Source organism: Dioscorea cayenensis, chromosome 1 (genome assembly GCF_009730915.1).
Source record: "Dioscorea cayenensis subsp. rotundata cultivar TDr96_F1 chromosome 1, TDr96_F1_v2_PseudoChromosome.rev07_lg8_w22 25.fasta, whole genome shotgun sequence".
In the NCBI taxonomy this organism is placed as follows: domain Eukaryota; kingdom Viridiplantae; phylum Streptophyta; class Magnoliopsida; order Dioscoreales; family Dioscoreaceae; genus Dioscorea; species Dioscorea cayenensis.
Genome location: NC_052471.1, coordinates 26,826,467 through 26,840,924, shown reverse-complemented (window position 1 = coordinate 26,840,924; position 14,458 = coordinate 26,826,467). Strand labels below are relative to the sequence as shown.

Below are 14,458 nucleotides of genomic sequence, written 5' to 3'. Positions count from 1 at the left end.
GCTATAGGCGAATGTTTACATGGCACTCTTTCATACTAAATGACTTTGAGAAGCATGGTCATTGTCTTTTTGACCAATGGATGCCTCCATTGTCATAGATTCACAGTTAATATTAATAATTTTTACCTCACTCATTCTTAAAAAAAATTTCAAAAGGCATGGGCCCACCATGAAAGAGAGGCACGTAGAAATGAATAAAGAGTGAAAGTGAAGACTGGGTTGATGGTTATGATTAATATATATATATATATATATGTATGGAGTGAACATGGTGGCCATATATATATATATATATATAAGGACACATGGCAAATGGAATCAAAAAGACAAAAAACGAGAAGCATGCTATTGTGTGCACGCATATGTACGTAGAAAAAAGAAAAGAATCCAAGGGGGGGCTCCACCATTTAAAAGATGTACATGGGATTTGCATCACTATTATGAATGCATGCTTTGAAAAGAGTTGCCTTAAAAACCTTTGATTGTGCAGTAGCTAAGCCCAAATCAACCAATGATCTCTTACATGTGAAACTCTTCAGCAAAACTTGTGTGATATATAAGGACGAAATGCCCATCTCAAAACAATTATAAAAAAAAACAAAACAAAATATTCATTCCGGGGGAGCAACAAGAATACTTATCTCGAGACAAGAACAAATTTTCATAAAAGGTATACAAAATATATCAAGACGGCAATGAGATATAAATCTCAAACGATAACGAGACATGCAACGCAGTGACAAGGCACAGGCAGCGGCAGCAACATATATATATATAAGTTATATGTTCACATATAAAGGATGTAATGAATATATATTTAGTAAATAATAAAATTTATAATTAGCAAATTTTCTTGCCATTACTTGTGCTTGAACCCTTAATCAGAGGTTCCTAAGATCTCATTCGGCATAATTAATAATGGAAGCTTGCCTCTATTAGGAGTGGAAGGGCTTACAAAGATAAAATAAATAAAATAAAATAATATTTGTAGTTCGATACATCGCCTAGTGCTAGGGTGCTCATTTTCGATCCCACAAATTCTGGCACGCCCAATGCGACTCTTTTAATTCCTCCTCCCATCTTTGAGGCTCAAGTACAAGTGAAGGCATTGCTTTTTATAACTCATGTATAAGAAAGTTAATATTATTGATATTTTTATTGCAGGTGAAATGATGTTTAAGAGTTCAATTGCACTCGAAAGCCCGAAGCCCACTATTTTCCTTGGAGAAGGATCGGAAGTCCAACTGCCCAACTGTGTTTTCAACACTGGAGCTGCTGGAGCTAAGATGAGGTTCGGCACAATCTCCGAATCTATACAGTTCGTGAAAAGAACTTCATATCCTGAGGAAAACCTGACGGTCCCACGTTTGTCATCCAGGGATTGTCGCCCAAATGTCATTGTTCCTGCATTTGAGAAGAATATTACTGATGAGAAACCAAGAACTTCTATCTTCCAGAGGCTATCATGTCCAAAAAAGATAATTTCTGCAGATGATGAAGATGACGAACCTACTTTCACTGTTACTGCTAAATGGAAGGAAAGTGGGATTTTTCGATCTGAATAACCTAAGCCAAGGAAAAGTGTGTTTTCAAGGCTGACGCCTAAGAAAGTGAAAACCCCAAATCACAAATTAAGTTTTGTGTCATTCAAAAATCAAAACGATAATCCAATGGGGTCATTTAAAAACTCATTTGGACCACTTACTATGGTTAAGAAATACGCAACCACTATAGAGCTGCGTTACCAGCCATATAAAAAAAAGGGTGGTAGACTCCCAAAATCTCATAAAACTTCCTTTGGCAAAAATCTTTACATGATATACACATCATTGAAGGAATTGTAATCCAACAAAATGAAGCTAAGGGAATTTTATCAAAAGAGGAAGCAGTTAGTGTTGAAAGCATGTAAACCTATTTTTTTGATCGAATTGCTTTGCCAAATGATCAAGTTTCACAACTCCAGGCTTCACAGGGTCAAGGTTTAGTTTCTAACTCAAAGTTTAACCGAAAGAAGAAGAGTGAAGATGAATATATGTCTGATGGTGATATCAAAATACATACTGTCCGAATGATTGCCAAAGCTCAAGGAGATCCAACAGCTGAACAAGAACAACCAGGACCAGTCACAAGATCTCATAGACGGGTACCAGATTCTCAAAGCATGGTTAGAGAAGAAGGTTCAAGCCATATTTCACATGATATACCAAAAGATTACAAGGGGCCGGACCCTCCATATGAAGATGATGAAGATGAAACAGTTTCTGGTTTAGACCAAAACAACATCATGAAGAAATTCTAAGAAATGGAAAATAGGGAAGTAGAATACAAGAAGATGAATGAAAATATGATGGTGTTAATGGTTACAGTGTTCCAGATACGAAAGCAGATGGCAGCCTTGATGGCAAATGGCCCCGAACAGATACAGAGGCCAAATAATCCAATCCCTCAACCAAAAGTGACTGCTCAAGCGAGATACAAGAGATGGTGGCTACTGAACTTAAACATGCTAAAAATAGCAAGATAATAGTTGATAGTGACAAACCTTATCTTGGTTATCATGATTTAGTACCCTATCCCAAAGGATACAATGTTCCTAAATTCAAAAAATTCAATGGGATTGGTAATCTTGATCAGCACTTGGCTCACTTTGTAACAGCATGTGGAGACACAATTGCAAAACCATCACTTCTCCTTAGACAATTTTTGATCAGTCTCACAGGAGTTGCATTTGAGTGGTATGTGAGTTTGCAACCCATCAATTCAACATTAGCAACAACTGAATGATGCATTTTGAGTACGTTTTAGAGGTGTCAGTGATAAGATTACAATAGCCAATCTTGCAGCCACTCACCAAAATAGAGATGAGAAAGTAGTTGATTACATTATGAGATAGAGAAACCTGAGTATTAAAATGTGAACAACCATTGGACCAACCTCAAGTAGTTGGATTGTTACTCAAGAACATTGATAGCTGGATGACAACTTTCTTAAGTACATCTGGCATCACGACATTTTAAGAGTTGATCTCACAAGCCAAGAAATTAGAAAGGACTAGCCCAAGGGTGTTGTCTAATTTCCAAACATCCAAAAATGATAAACCTAAAATGGTAGAAGGTGTCAAGTACATTGCTATAACCTTCAATGTTGATAAAGGAAAAAGCACTATAGAATCATATAAACCGGAACAAGCTAAGCCACTCAGCTTAGGTGCTCCTGGAACTGAACCAAGGCCGATTCAAACGTTGAAAGATAGAATGAACAAAAAGTACTCTTTTTTAAGAGATAAAGTGCTAAAAACTTTTAAAGATGCCGTGAATAGAGGTCTTCAACTGCCTGAATACAAAAGACCGAAAGAATAGAGTAAAAAATATCATCCTAATTATTGCCCATACAATAGAGTGTTGGGGCATACAATTGAAGATTTCTATGTCTATAAAGATTAGCTTGAGCATCAATATCAAGAAGGCAAGAGTGTTATCTTGAAACAGCCTGCTGAACATGTCCGCTATATGACTAACCCAGACTATGAGGGATCGTCCCAAGGGAAAATCACACTGGTGGGTAATAAAATAATGCTTCCATCAATATTTGATGGTAAACCTCCTTCTGTTCTAGAGAAATTGTGGGAAATATTCATATCTAAAAAATCAAAAAAGATGCTGAAGAAGTTGGTCGAACTCCCAGGTATCAAGTGGAGAAATGTCGAGAAACCTCCTAAAGGACTTCCAGTAAAACAAACCAAGAAGAAAAATAAGGTGAAAAGGCAAAAACGTGAACACTCAAAACTCAAGAAATCCATCATAGAACAATATATTGAATCACTTAAAGAATATGAACAGAAGGAAAGGGTGTTAATCACTCTTAAAGACTATTCCCCTGAGGAGGTTAAATAGCTACTTGAGGAATTAGTTGAAGGAAATGATGAAATAATACAGGTGGAAACTTGTAGGGCTATTTCTGGAGTTGAAATGATAGTTTTTTGAGTCCGAAGAACTGTATGATCACTATGATCACATCAGTAAGAAGCAGAAAAAGAAGATGGCATTCAGATAAAGAATAAAAAAGGCAAACGCCAAACTCTCAGAGCCACACTATTCTGAAAAGCCAAAGAATTTATACTATTCTCCAAAGACACTGAAAAATAAAGTCCTAAGAAAAGTGATGCCTGCTAAAGAAATCCATTCTTTCATATAAAGAGTGACAAAGGAATCAGCTAATGGGCTAATGCAATTACATATTGCTGATAATAAATGTGATGAATCTGGGATATATTCTCCAGAGCCGACAAGAGGTAATGTGGATCCAAAAATCATAATGCCTACATTCTCAGCAGCAAATGGCTACAGTGATTTGCTAAGTTAGCAGGTTACTGTTCAGTTACTGTTCATAGCCGGCCAAAAATGACAGTTTCAGAGAATCCGAGATTAGGGCTAGCAGGCCACTCAGTACAGAGAGTTCATTGCATATTTCGATGTATTACAACAGATCTTAGAGCGAGACGTCGCCTCCTCATTTGTCTTGTGACCTAGGACTCCTCAGTCCCCCTCGGCATCTCCTGTACCCCCATCTCCTATACCAGCACCGGTGGATCCACCTTATGTTTCCCCACCACCAGCAGTAGCAGAGGAGCCGACAGGGCGTGACACCGACATTTGACTTTATTTTTCTGCATTTTCTTTATTTTGCATTTTATTTTAGACTTGTTCACTCAGAAAGGATTCTCCTTCTGAGTTTATTTTCATTTTTCAGTTCGAGTTGTATTCATTGTCTATCTTTTATATATACTCGAGTTATTTTGTTTTTATTGAGCTTCACTAAACCCCCTCGTGTATACATGCAGATGGTCTTGTCATCTTGGGAATTGAGACATTGTCATGGGCACGGCCAAGGTGCTTAGGCACTTGGCCGTGCGAGCTTCACAACCCATTAGAACATTACTCCCAAGGAATTATCTTCACCAAATGCGACACTAGGAGTCAGGGAAGCATTGTTTCAATTGCTTCTCCCACATTTGCACTTCATTAATATATATTTTGAATGGGCTTGCATATGTACATTGTGGACAATGTACAACTTAAGTGTGGGGGGGAGTTTCCATAGTGCACACATCATTTCTATTGTTCTTGATTGATATACATGCTCACATAGCCAATGGCGGTTCACCTTAGTTGCATTGATTGTATTCTTGAGTTTAAGAGAATTTTTAACATTGAAATGTCTTCATGCTCTAGTTTTTACTTGAATTTCTAGGAATTTTTACCCAATTGACATTTGTTGCACTACTCACTCTTTAAACTCTTTTGGAAACTCATGTTCGATGTTAAAGGGACTAGTTATAGTTGTGTTTTGTGTAAAAAAAAAATGGAAAATGAAAAGAAAGAACAAAATAGTTTTATTGTTTATTTGTGCTTGTTGTGTGGAAAGAGCTACCACCTATGAAGTATGAAGCTACTCTTATAAGTCGGATACTAGCTATGCCCTAATGAGAGAAAGAGCTATCTCATAGGATGAGTTAAAGCTACCACTCCGATAGAAAGAGCTACCACCTCGAAAGTGTGAAAGCCGCCTTAGCGGCCGCTTTGGAAAGGGCTACCTTAGAGGATGTGTGAAGCTACTACCAGCTTTGAAATTGTTGCCACTTTTGTAGATAAATAAGTCCCTTGTACTTAGAACTTTGAGGAGTATACCTTGGGTTATTTTGAGTGACTTCACACACGTACACGATTTCGGGTTTGTTGTCCTTTTTTATTCAAGTTTTTAGCTAGAGCTTTGATTTTTTGTATTTAATGTTGAATTTTCCTTACTTGTAGAATGCTCTCTCTGTACACTTTGGTGAACCTAAGGCCAAGCACTTCCAATATTTCCTTCATCTATGCACAGAATGTTTAATTTTTGCTTAAGGACAAGCAAAAGCTTAAGTGTGGGGGAGTTTGATAAGTGCTTGTGTGATATGAATGCGAAGCATTCTTTCCTTATGTTGAGCATTACTTTTCTCGGGTTTTTACACTAATATGTGTGTTTTTATGTTACTTTTATGCAGGTAGGGTTGTGAAACCAATTATGAAGGAAAGAAACCAATGTGGATCACAATGCACCGATTTTGGAGAAAATCTTGCTAAAGTTCAAACGCGAAGATATAAGTCGGGTGCGAGATGCTAAAGTGTGTGCCAACCTCCCCGTATTTGAGTTTGCAGAACCATTTGGAGGGGCACAAGGGCAGTCACACTCAAGCACTCTCACTTATGCACATATAACAAGATTTCCATCAACTTATCCGTCATTGAAGAAGCAAAGCGATCCATGGCATAAACGTGTACCCGTTTATGTTACCTCGATGAAAAATGGATTTGAGAGTATTTTTGGCAGAATCCGCACGGGCGTGTGGAAATTCCACAGGGGCGTGTGGATTCCCGATTCCAGCCCTATTTAAAGCCGATTCAGCCCCGATTTCAGCATTCTTTTCTCCATCATTTCCCCAACTTGAGAGAGGGTTTCGGCTAGGTTTTTGAGAAGTATTGGCTAGGGTTTTGGAGAGGTTCTACGGCTCCGACATCGTCATTCCTTTGGAAGAAGGTTGGTAGGGGAGCTTCCGTCAAGGCGTATCCTATACCGGACAAGGGAATCCTTGGACGACGAGTAGAGGACTTTCCACAAGACCATCGACACGACTATCGAGGGGGTTTCTCTATGGATTCATTGCTTTTACATTCTATTTCTTTTATTGTACTTAGCTCCATGGAGAGCTAAATCCCTAGTGGGTACTTGGGTATTTGTGAACCCTAGGATGTATTTGTTTCATTGAATCTCTTTATTATGCTTTCAATTAATTGATGTTTGTTGTGAGTTCCAACCTTGAATGCTTGATTCTATGAACATTTCCCCTAGAGTGACACTAGGGTTGAGAGTTCTTGTTGGTAACCTTGTGAGTGAGTGACACACCACGAGCGTTAGACAAAGCTAGGTTGGAGAGGGTTGAGAGGGTGAGTCGAGAGGTACAGGAGCGTCCCCTTTCCCCTCCGGCGTGATAGATTCTACCTCCGTTCCTCGAGTTCTTTGCGGCCATGATAGATTGAATGGTCTAAGGGATGACCCTCTACTGGGGCTTAGTTGCGCGTGCAACAGACTGAAGCGTTCAGGTGATCTTAGTATCTAGGGCTTAATCGTGGTTAGGGACCTTCCACCTGGACCAAAGTGTTAGGTCTATAATTAGGAAGAGATTTATCATTTGGAATCCCTAGAGCTCATTGCAACTCTGTTCGAGTGTGAGGTTCAGAGGTTATCTAATCTCTCCTCCGGGACATGTATAGAGTTAGGCATAGTTGACCTTAGATTTGGGATTATGTATTTAAGGATTTCCACGACTCACCATTGCATTGATTAGGAAGCATAATAGAGGGTTCTTGCACTTGAAATGATTGTCCTAGGTGGAGCATTATCCGAGTACCCCATCTTTATCGATTGCCTTACCTCATCCTTTACTCGTGCTCTCTTACTTGTTGCTTTTACTTTTAAGAATTGAATCATTGTTACAATTATCACTACTGATCTTTCACATAGCTAAGAAACGGATTAAGTGTTTTTATTCCCTACTCCCTGTGGATTCAATACCCGCTCATCTGGGATTATTACTTCGACAAACCCGTGCACTTGCGGGATATACGCAAGGGGATCTTGTCAAGTTTTTGGCGCCGTTGCCGGGGGAGTAGGCGTTTAGAGATACTTTGCACTTTGTTTTCTTAGCTATTTCACCATACATTCTATTTCATATCTTCTTATTTTATCATCATTCTAATTTATTTTTCTTTCTTTTTGGGTGCAGCTCCAGGTTATGACCCGAGGGAATCCCTCAATATTGATTGAAGGAGATCCTGAGCTTAAATGTATACTTAGAAGAAAAGGGAAAGAGCCTGTGCAAGAACAGTCTAATTTAGCTGGTTTGGAAGGAGAAGAATCTGAAAACATGCCAGAACAGAATGAGCAATAGTGAACATTATCCGATTATGCCAGACCTTCAGTGTTGGAGACACAGTCGAGTATTGTGCGTACCCCGATTACAGCTCAGAACTTCGAAGTGAAGCCTGCATTCATCCACATATTGCAGCAATTCGCACAATTCAATGGTTTGGCCGATGAAGATCCAAATAGTCATATAGAGAGCTTTCTTGAGGTGTGTGATATGCTAAAGATAAACGGGGTGACGGATGATGTAATCAAGTTGCGAGCCTTCCCATTTTCCCTAAAGGGGAAAGCGAAGCATTGGCTACACTCATTACCTAGAGCGTCAATTACCACGTGGGAGGAGATGGTAGAAGCTTTTCTGGCCCGTTATTTGCCTCCTGGAAAATCAGCAAAGCTTAGGAACGAGATCTCATCTTTTGTTCAGTTGGAATTGGAGTCTCTATTCGAGACATGGGAAAGGTTCAAGGACCTCCTGAGAAAGTGCTAAAAGTGCTAAAAGGAACGAAATCTCATCTTTTGTTCAGTCGCAACATGGATTCCCAGAGTGGATGATTGTTCAGACCTTTTATAATGGCTTGAACCCGAGTACAAGACAACTCTTGGATGCGGGAACAGGAGGTACCTTAGGTAGCAAGACCCCCGATAAGGCCCGTCAGTTAATTGAAGAAATGTGGTTTAATAGCTACCAATGGAATGCTAGGGAGAAGAAAAAAAAAGTGGCCGGTCTCCATGAAATAGATGCGGTAACTTCATTGGCGGCTCAAGTGGAAAATTTGAGTAAGAAGTTAGATCTTCTAACTTCAAATAGAGTGGCGGCCGTGACTAATTCCACCGGGTGTGGTGGAGGACATGCTCCCTCCGATTGCCCGATCTCTATCGGTGATGTTTCTTCGGTGGAGAACGTTGATTTTGTAGGTAATGCCATGAGACCTCAAGGAAACCCATATAGCAATACCTACAATCCGGGTTGGAAGAATCATCCCCGTTTCTCATGGAGTAATCATGGTCCACAAAAGGCCATGGGGCCACCGGGTTTCCAACAACAACAACAAGCCCCTCAGGTGGAAAACAGAGTCTCAGGTTTGAAAACCTGAATGAATGACTTAGAGAAGCACTTGACTAGATTTGTGCAATTTGCAAATACAAGGTTTGAATCATTCGAGGCTACACTTCGCAACCACACTGGCTCTTTGCATAACCTTAAAAATCAGGTGGGGAAAATTGCGAAGTCTCTCTCTGAAAGGCCACATGGAAGCTTGCCGAGCAATACAGAGACCAACCCTAGAGAGCACGTGAAGGCGATCACTTTGAGAAGTGGTCGTGAGGTTGAAGGTAGCCTTCCGAGTGAGAAGCCAAAATAAAACACACCCGAGGTTATAGAGGTAGAAGAGGGAACAAGAAAAGAGAAAGAGGTGGCACCCCAACCTTTCCAGCCTCAAAGTTAGATTTTTTTGGTCTACAATTTCAACTGTAGAGCAAATCTTACTCCATTTAAGGTTCCATATGTGTCTGTGTGTCCAGTCTTTGCTACTTCACTATCCTTGAACCTTTATTGGTTTATGAAAAAAATAAGAACCCACCTAACCTCTAATTGAATCCCCAAACTTATTTATTTATGTACATTTTGTCTTTTTTTTAACTTTTTTTCATTTCTTCATCAATTTTTTATATATATCTAAAACAATAGCTTTCATACATCCTATGTGGTAGCCCTTTCTCCCAATAGGCCATACTTAGTATCCAACTTTTCAAAAGTGGCTTCACACATCAAAGGTGGTAGCTTTTTTTCTGCTTTAGTCTTGAAACGAACAACATAGCTCACTAATTCTTTGGTCTTTCAAGGATTTAGTAAGCTCCTAATTTTCATAAATGAACTCCAAGTATTTGGACAATTTAGTAAGCATAACTAGGTGTGCTAAAAATGTAAAGGAACCAAAATTAGAACAACATGAGCCTATAGTCAAAAGAGAGACACATCTATTGTTTTTCATGGATTAGAAAGTCACTAGAATTTTTATCATAGGCCATTATTGTTCCACAAACCAAATAATTTTTTTTATAAACACCACCACACCCCTAAACTTAGAAGAAAACATTATCCTCAATGTGAACAAAGAGAAATAAATAAATAAATAAATAAAAGGCATAAAATAAGAATAAAAACTCCCCTAAATGTCTTGACTTTCATCTATTCACTATCATCCTTTGGTGGTGGGTGTTCTTGGAAGGTTGGAGCTTATGAGAGCTGAACTACAAAATAAAATAAAATAAGATAAGAAAATAAAATAAAATAAAATAAAATGTTAAAAAATGCATGGGTTGGCTCCCAGTTAGTGCTTTTTTTAACGTCCTTAGCTCGATGACTCTTTTCTCATGGTGGGCTCCAGATGATTTTCTTTTTACCCTTGTCAAAGCTGAATTCCTTTCTCTAGATGAGTGACTTTCGCAACACCATATGGTAACATCTTATTGATTATGAATGGTCCATGCCACTTCAGCTTGAATTTTCCATGCCCATCTTTTGTTTGCTTTTTGTAAGTTCTATCATCTTTATAGCCTTCATTCCGAAACTCATCGAACTCATTCAATTGCAAAAGATTTTTCTCATCAATACGAAAGCAACATTCACATGCTTGAGGATATTTTATAGCATTAAAAATGTTTAAAGTCACTTCTTCCTCTTGGACCAGAAGACGCAATTCTCTTTTTACACATCAATAATCATTCTCCCTAGTATCCAAAAATGGTCTACCTAGTATAATTGATATGTCTTTGTCTTCTTCTATGTCAAGTATAATGAAATCAGCTGGAAATATGAACTTATCTATCTTGACATAAAACATCTTCAATTACTCCCCTAGGGTGCTTCAATGAACGATCTACTAATTGCAATATGACTGTAGTAGGCCGCGCCTTTCCCAAGTTAAGCTTCTTGAAGATTGATAAGGGCAATAAATTGATACTTACTCCCAAATCACATAGTGCCCTCTCAAACACCACATTCCCAATCGAGTACAGGATGGTAAAACTGCCTGGATCCTTGAGTTTAGGTGGCAACTTCTTTTGCAAGATTGCACTACACTCTTCAGTAAGTGCAACTCTCTCATAATCCTCAAGTTTCTTTTATTTGAAAGAATTTCTTTCATAAACTTCACATAGCTCTGGATTTGTTCAAGAGCTTCAGCAAATGGGATATTTATGTGAAGCTTCTTGAATACATCTAAGAATTTAGCAAATTGTTAGTCAAGCTTATTCTTCTTCAGGCGCTGAGGAAAAGGGATTCTAGTAAATCTATCTTGTGGTAATCATACTTCAATCTGAGCTTCCGACTTGTTGTGTTCAAGGTTTCCTTGATCATGCTTGTGATCTATAGACTCTGAATTTTTCTTTAGGGTCTTCAATTCCTTTCCACTCTTCAAAGTGATTGCATTGCATTGTTCATTATCACTTCTTTTTGAATTTGCCTCAAATGTGCTAGGCAAGTTTCCTTGTTGTCTCTCTGTTAGCATACCTACCATTTGACTTAGCTGAACCTCCAATTTCATGATTTGTGTAGACTGATTTTGTAGGCTAGTGAGAGTTTCATTCATGAATTGTGTTTGAGTTGTAGCCAACTGAGCCATTGCTTTCTCCAGATTTATTTTCTTCTTTTGTGGTGGATTACTCTATTCCTGGAGTTGGGGTTATCTTGTTACCTGTTGAAATTCCCCACATATTGAACTAGCTCTACTGTCATTTGTGAAAAAGAACTACCAGCTGGACATTCAAAGCTTTGATGAGGCCCATTACACATTTCACAAGCTAGAGATGTAGTCTTTATTCCATTTGCTGCCAAATTACTATACTATAACTGCTTTGAGAGAGCTGGTATCTGGGCCGAAAAGTTGGTAATGGCATCTATCTTGTGTACTCCAGCTATCATCCTTGGCATGTTTCACTCATTAGGCCATTAATAGTTGTTAGCGGGCATATCTTCTAGCAATTCATACGCCTCATCAATAGTTTATTTTCATTAAGGCACCACCTGTAGATGCATCCACTAGTGTTCTGGTGTTGTTGTTCAGGCCTTGGTAAAAGTTTTGAATTTGCATCCACTTATGCAACCCATGATGAGGACATTTTCTTAATAATTCCTTGTATATTTCATATGCCTCATATAAATTTTCGCCTTCATATTGAGCAAAATTATTGATTTCAATCCGCATCTTTGCTGTTTTGGCTGGTGGAAATAATTTGGTAAGAAATCTCTGAACAAGATCATCCCATGTAACAATGGAATCTGATGGCAATGAATTCAACCAGTTTCTTGCTTTGTCCCTCAAAGAGAAAGGAAATAGACGTAGATGAATAGCTTCATCCTCCACTCCATTGTACTTTACTGTATCACAAACTTCAAGAAAGTTTGCAATATGAAGATTAGGGTCTTCATTAGGTAGCCCACTGAATTGGATAGCTTGAATCATTTGAAGAGTCACTGGCTTTAGCTCAAAGTTGTTCACTTGAATTACTGGATGCCTAGTCACAAGTTGAATTCCAGCTGATGGCATCGTGTAATCACGCAAAACCATTGGTTGATTAACCACCATTAGATTATTAAATACTTGCTCATTTGTTGGTGTATTGTCCCTAGCTCTTGCTTCCTCAGGATTATCCATGCCTTCTAGTGATTGATTATTTGTAAGTCTTTTCTCCTTCTTGTTCCCGTGACACGTACATTATATTTTAGGGTCAAAAGGTATGAGACTTTTATTACCAAATTTTTGCATTCAATTTTAACAATTTTGATTAAAAAAAATCAAGAATAATGAATTATGAAGTAAAACCAGAATTTTTTTTATCTTGGTATTAATAAAGAACACAATCCCCAGCAACGGCACCAAAAACTTGTTTGTTGTGATTTTTATAATGCAAGTATATGCTATCGCAAACAAGTAATATAATGATAAGAGAGTATCATCCCACAAGGATTGAGTTTATTAATTACCAAAATCAATAGCCTTAATTCTACTTTACTAATGAGATTGAAGAGATTTAATCTAGAAAATCTAATTCAAGAACTAAAGAAAGATAGTTAGATGAGACGAAATCATTGTCAAGTGATTCTAGGGTTTCTGAGTTCACCTAGACTAATTCCACCTAGATCATCTAATTCAATCAATCAATGTTCGTTTCTTTTGTTGGCATTAAATTTCCCTAAATTACATATTGATCTTTCTCAAGCATCAATAGCATATTCCACTAGATAAGTTAACATCATCTCTGAGATAACTGTGAACCAATGAAACTCATTGAGCTCTACAAATTTATAATGATGCATACAACCTCATAAATATATCTGTTTTACGATGATTGTACGATATTTCAACCAAGACCTAATTCAATTATCACCTCTCGGTCTCAAATCAAATTACTAATCATGCAATTGGAGATCAGGAAATCACAAGCATTAAGTATAGATTAAAATATCCAATATAGTCTTGAAACAAGCATCTATTGAATTAAATAAACATGAATCTAGGTTTTCATAGTCGGGCTACATCATAAACCTTAGAAAAAGTATTTAGAACATAATAATTGCAAAGTTTGACATATTAATAAGGTTCATAATCAAATAAACAAAGAAAAACTAAAAACTAAAGCCTAGAAATGAATCCGCACCGAATCTTCGCTCCCGGTCTCTTGATCTTGAAATTCTCCTTCTTTTTAGTTCCCTTTTTGTTATGCTTGTTCCCTCATAGCGCCTAGGTGCCAAAGAATGTAGCGTTTAAGAGCTACACTTTCTGTTTTGCACATCTTGATGTTGTAGCACCTAGGCACTAGATTTTCTGTTTTGCTTGTTCTCTCTTTGTTAAAACTTTGCTCTTCTTTCTCCAAATTTGTGTTTTTTACATGTTCTTCCTTCAAATCATTCTCTTTCTTTCCTACAATACGTTAAGAATAAGATTAGAGGTAAAATTGATTCAAAATCATTCAAATTAAATTCATTATGAGTTAAAGAAGGTCAATATATTGAGAGCACATTATACTCATCAACCTCGTGTTGTGTGCAAGATCAGAGTAGTACGGTGATTGGAACTAGCCGTCATTAAAATGGAGTTTATGCATTGGATTCCCTTCATCTTCCATCTTCACCTAGACTCATTCATCACTGTTATACTGTCATTCAGTCTCATCATAAGTGGCATCATTGTCTTGGTCACTTATGTATGTCTCGTATATCGTCCTTTGTTCGTCATGGTGCTTTACAAGCTGTCTCTCCTCCTTCTGATATCATCTATTTTGGTTGTAAAGTTGGTAAGAAACTCCAACGTCGTTATCCTTTGATTGTGTCTCAAACTACAGCTCTTTTTGAACTTATTCACTCTGATGATTGTGGTCCTGCTCCCTTTGTCTCTAAAAGTGGTCGTCGCTATTATGTTTTTCTTATAGATGACTACACTTGATTCACCCAGTTTTATCTTATGCTTCACCATAGCCAGTTATTGTCTATCTATCGCTC

General features: G+C 37.9%; 1 non-coding gene across 1 annotated transcript; it reads left to right on the top strand.

Moving 5' to 3' along the window:
- The first annotated feature begins 12,060 nt into the window (after positions 1–12,060).
- LOC120267085 lies at positions 12,061–12,167 on the top strand. Its single transcript, XR_005538397.1, has one exon. It is a non-coding gene; the product is annotated as a small nucleolar RNA R71 (small nucleolar RNA).
- The last annotated feature ends 2,291 nt before the right edge of the window (positions 12,168–14,458 follow it).